Source organism: Pongo abelii, chromosome 6 (genome assembly GCF_028885655.2).
Source record: "Pongo abelii isolate AG06213 chromosome 6, NHGRI_mPonAbe1-v2.0_pri, whole genome shotgun sequence".
NCBI classification, from domain to species: Eukaryota; Metazoa; Chordata; class Mammalia; order Primates; family Hominidae; genus Pongo; species Pongo abelii.
This window is the reverse complement of record NC_071991.2, coordinates 53,303,499-53,309,575: the sequence shown is the minus strand read 5'-3', so window position 1 is coordinate 53,309,575 and position 6,077 is coordinate 53,303,499.

Genomic DNA, 6,077 nt, shown 5'->3' with positions numbered 1-6,077 from the left:
GACCTTCTCATTGGCAAAAGGCAAGAGAGTTTCCCACTGGGCTTTATGAGTATAGTAATATGAGGCATGTAATTTTCTTGAAATCAAGTGCAGAAGTTATAGCCGCTATTTTGAGTACATGCTGGGTTTAAAATTTGCTTTTGCATATTCCTAAATTGTGTGTCGTTTTTCATGCAGTTGAAACCAAAGAGGCAAAGTCCTAAAACTTTAAAAGATTTTTTCCACATCATAAAAACCTTAGTCAACACTTTTCCTTATGTTCATAGAGAGTTAATGAACTTACTTATTAATATTTTTGCAGCTACAATTCGATATCCCCTCATATCTAAGCACTTCTCTCTGAGCAACAGAAGCTTTAAACTACATTGCACATACCTTAAAATTCTATGTGCGCTTTGGGAAAATATATGTGCTTGCTCCCTCTGTGTTCAGAAGCCCCCATAAACGGTGCATTATGTCTGCCGTTACTACCATCTGGTAGCTGACATCAATTCCCTCGCCAATTTCCTCCAACAAGGCAGCCTTATATGAACGCTTGAGGTAATGTTTGACAGGCTTTGGCGACACAGTGGGGGTTAGGCTTAGTTCCTTTATTGTGCTGCCTCTCTGGTGGAGATTTCTCAGAGTCTGGGCAATTCTCAGATTTGAAAAATTCTAATAGCTTAGCTGGAAGAAAGCAAGTGAGGGAAGAGGGCAATGAATTAGTTCTCTGCAGGCCTATTCATTCCCATGTGCTGCAGGTGGTAACCAGCGACCAGAGAGTGTCCGGATGCACCTTAATAACCAGAAGCTGCATTAGTCAGCATATTTTCAGCATGTGTCTCATCTTTAGTACACTTACTTAATTGAGCATCAGAGAAGCCGTGATCAAATTAATATTCAAACAAAGCTTTGGATTAGTAACCGAATGAAAGCCACATGGCTCCCTTGCTGTTCGGCTGAGTGGTGATCACTGTTTCATACAATTGCCAGATGTCCAGCTTTGAGAACATGATACTCAAAAAGAATAAAATCAGCTTGGTTTTCATGAGCAAGTAAATGATGAGTCAGATCTACCCATTTCATTGATGCAGGAGAATAGAAGGGCATGAAGACAATCAATGCAGAGCCAATTGGGGAAGGCTCTTATGGAGTGAAGTGGAAGAAAGAATACTGACTCGGAGAAGAGGGACCTCTATTCTAGTCACTCCCTTGCTGTTACTAGCTATGTGGCATTGGCAAGGGACGTTGGTCTCTGAAAATCAGGTTTTACACCTGTAACATAAAGTGAGAACATATACCTCATGGGGTTGTGACGAGCATTAGCCAGAATATAGTTAGGAGATCACAGTGGGAATTTAACGGAAGGTAGCTGGGTCAGAGTAACTGTGGCCCTTTGGATCAGAATGGTGCTCAAGGTCAGTGTGACTATGGCCCCTTTGGTCACAATGACACTCAGGGACCTCATGGTTCTGAGTCTCCATTCGACAAGACAAACCAGTATAGGCCAGGACCCAGAGACTGGACAAAAAATACACCTGGATAGGGCAAACCCTAGAAGTAAGTCAGCTGCAAAAAATGAGTGAAAGGGCAAAGAGGTGGGACAAAGGATAGGGTAAGTGTGGAAAATGGAGACATATTGCAGATCAGATGCCCAGTCAAGCATCAGAAAGCTCTGATACCTGGTCCTGACAAGTGAGTGGTACATCCTCAGAGATATTCAGGCCAGCCAGTTGACCTCAGGAAGTAGGGACCAGCCTAACCACTTAACGTGATTCACCTACATTCCTGGGGGAAATGCTATCATTGAGGCCAAAACATCAGAAACAATTCAATGGTTTACTTAAAATTTGATAGCTCTTGAAACCATATGACACTGTTCCTACAGACAGATTGGAATTTTTTGTTCTTTTTGAGAGGGGTAGGTAAATGGCTACTGCATTCTTCTAACATTCAGAATTTGGCTGTACTTGGCCATCTTCCCTGCCTCAATCCACACAAAGGACTTTGAAATTGTGGTGGTATTGTACTTTATTCACCATTGGATCTCAGTACCTAACATACCTCCTTCATGAAATTCCTCACAGTTCAGTTGGATGGATGGATGGATGGATGAATGGATGGATGGATGGATGGATGAATGGATGGATGGATGCATGAATCTGCTATTATTTATCTTCCTAGATTATCTTTTTTCTCCCTTTTATTCAAAACCATCTCTCCTTTCTTCAGCCACCCTAACTTATTTCCTCAGAAGCAGATTCTTGTGTCTTGCTCTGGGCTGTCAGAACACTTGGCTCATATCTCTGGTAGAGCACCCAATGCACCTTCTTGTGATTTTTCTGCATCTATCTCTCTCCTTTCCATCAGATTATGAGCTTTTAAAAGATGCATGCTGTCTCTTATTCACATTTACTCCCTAAAACCAGGAACACCACCAAGTCAACGTTCAGTGAATGATAATTGAATAAACTTATTCCCCTCATGCAAGAAGACCTCCCTTTCAGTTCTTGGATGCCAAAAATTGGCTGCTGCTTTATTTGATCCACAGCAGATGTTTTAAGGCCTGGCAGAGAAGTCCACACATTGGTATCTTCTGATGAAATTCACCAAGGAAGTCAGCACCAGTAACCATAACAAGTTAAAATTTTAGCAAAATGTCCTCTTGTGTCTTTTTGAAAGTGAGTCTCTCTGAACTGTACGTATTCTCCCACTCTCAAGCAGCTTTAGATTTGGAGTCTGGTCAGTGGTTTCGAGCATGGATGCTGGAGTCAGACTGTCTGGGATTGAATCTTGTCTCTACCAATTCTTAGCCGTCTGCTTGACCTCCCTGGGCCTCACTTTCTTCATCCATAAGAAGGGGATGATAACAATAGTACCTACCTCATAGGATTGTGCTGAGAATTAAACAAATAGGTAATAAGTGCTTAGAACAGTGTCTGGTATGTAGTAACCACTTAAGCACCAAACATTTTTGTTGACAATTTGCCCTATGTTAAATATAGGAAAGGAAAAGAGAGAACTTCTGGTCTGGACAAAATATTATAGAAAATGGGCAAATGGAATGAAGAGACATTTTGCAGAAGAGGATATACAGATGGCAAATAAGTATATGAAAACATGTTCAAAATCATTAGCCATCAAAAAATGCAAATTAAGAACTTGGTGAGATATTACTTCACACCTATCAAAATGAGTAAAACAAAAAATAGTAACAACATCAGAGCTGGTGAGGATGCAAAGGGGCTGGATCATCCCACATTGCTGGTGGAAATGAAAAATGGCCAGGCCGCTCTGAAAAACAGTTTGGCAGTTTCTTATAAAATTAAACATGCCACTACCATATGGGCCAGCAATTGCACTCTTCATTATTTGCCCTAGAGAAATTAAAACTTATGTGCACACCAAAAGAAGTACACAATTGTTCACAGTAGCTTCCTTTGCAATAGATGAAACTGCAGTCAGCTCAGATGTCTCTCAACAGATGAATGGGTTAGATAAATTGTGGTACATCCATAACATGGAATATTTTTCAGCAATAAAAAGGAATGAACTATTGATACATGAAACCACCTGAATGAATCTCCAGAGAATTATGCTAAGTGAAAAACCAATAACAATGGTTATATGTTATATATACCGTATGATTTAATTTATATAACATTACCGAAATAATAAAATGATACAGACAGAGGACAGATTAGTGGTTGTCAGGGACCACTGTGGAGTCTGGGAGGGTAAAGGGAAGGGGCATGGCTGTAAAAGAGCAACAGGAGAGATCTCTATGGTGTTGGAAATGTTTAGTATCTTGACTGGTGCAGGATACAAGAACTTACACAAATGATAAACTTGTATAGAACTCAATACACACAGACAGAGTTGGGGAAATCTGAAGATAGGTGGATCGTACCAATATCAATACTGTCTTTGAGATACTGTGATATTGTGCTGTAGTTTTACAAAATGTCACCATTAGGGGAAACTGTGCACAATATACAAGGGATCTATCTCTCTGTATTATTTCTTACAACTACATGTGAACTACAATTATCTCAATTAAAATGCCAATTAAAATAAAATAGGAAAAGACAACCATTCACCTTGCCTCTTATTTTAGTAGGTATTTATTGTTTAATGTGGCAATTCATGTCTGAAAAATTTAATATTTTCTATTTTTTTTCAGTGAAATGACAATAAATGACATCAGATTTTCTTATAGATTAAAGAGTTCCCTATTATCAGGACCTGACATGTGTTCAAAACTGCCCAGAGCAAAGACATAGTGCTCACTTACCAGGGGATATTGATCTGAGACAGCTCACTCTCCTCTCTAAGAGGCTGATGGAAACAACCAATGAGATCCAGCAAGATCTCTGGGATAAAACAGGCCTATGAATATTCAGTGCTCTCTCTTCCTCTCTCTTTCCCCCTCCCTGAATTGAGAAGGTGGAGCCTCATCACACATCAACACAGAAACTACCCCTAGATTGGCTATGAAAGGCAAATCTTTTAAGAGAACATTTTATAGATTATTGACTAAAATAAATTGTCTGGAAATGTTCAATCATTTTATAAATCATTCTTATTCATAAAGATGGGATATTTGTGATTAAAGTGAAAAAATATTCATTTAAAGCTAGTTACCATTAGGCATCCATCAGGAATGAAGGCACAAGTGAATTCAGCCATACATCAAAAGGCTCTTGGACTACAAATCATGCCGTGGACACAACGGCTCCTTGCACTTATGCTGGGAGCGCTGTAGGCTGAGGGTCTATGACTTCAGCACTGCGCATATGTGGTTGTTATTTAGAACTCTCCAAGGTATAGATTTACATTACCATCTGCCCTGTCAGTTGCTGTTTACATCTGCCTTAAAAGGGGGAGGGGCATAATCAATTAAAGAGTATGTACAAAGCCCTAGGAAAAATCAACAACAGCAACAACAGCCTGAACTTGGGAGTAGTAGACATGTCTATTTAAAGGGGAAACAAGGGATTCATACTCTTCTCTCTTTGAAAATATTCCCTTTGAACTGTGGAAATTAAGTGACAAAAGGATTTGTTAAAATCTACAGGCTGGTTGGTATATGCTTAACACAATTAAGCTTCTCCAAAGAGCCTCAGAAAAATCTAAATTATATATTTTAAAATTCATTAATGATGAATTGGACTTTATAAAAATTTAAAAGGTATGCTTTGTGAAAGACTCCATGAAAAGATTAAAAATACAAACTGAAAACTGGGAGAAAGTATTTGCAACCCGTATTTCTAATAAAGAACTAGTACCTAGAATATCTAGGATCCAGTTCAAAACTCAACAGTAATATAAAAAGTCCCACTAGAAGGTAGACAAGAGACATGAAGTAACATTTCACCAGAGAAAATATACAGATGACAAATAAGCACATGAAAAAATGGTTAGCATAATTAGTCATGTACAGAATGCAAATTAAAACCATGATGAGATATTACTACTGAACCTACCTCTGAGAATGGGTTTTTAAAAATACTGGCAACACCAAATTCTGGTGAAGATACAGTGAAACTGGACCCTTCGTACATTGCTGGTGGGAATGGGAAATGCTACAGCCACTTTGGTGTTATTTTAAAAGGAAACATGAAATTGTCAGTAATTACTCTTCTGGGCATTATCCCAGAGAAATTAAAAATTATGTTCATGCAAAAGCCTCTCTACATGAATGTTCATCGCAGCTTTATTTGTAATAGCCAAACATTGGTAACAATCCAGGTGTATATACAAGATGTCACACAAACTGTGGTCCATTCTATGGAATACTATTCAGCGATGACAAAGAACAAATTATTGATGCACACAACAACCTGAATGGATCTCTAGGGAATAATGCTGAGTGAAAAAAAAAGCCAAACCCAAAAGGCTACCTACTGTATTATTCCATTATTAAAACATTCTTGAATTGACAAAATTATAGAAATGGAGAATAGATTCGTGGTTGCCAAGGTTAAAAAGTGATTGGGAGCAGGAAGTTAGGAAGGAAGGGAGGGGGGTATGGCCATATAACAGCAAGATAAGGGAGACTTGTGGTGATGGAAATGTTCTGTATATAATCATGTAAA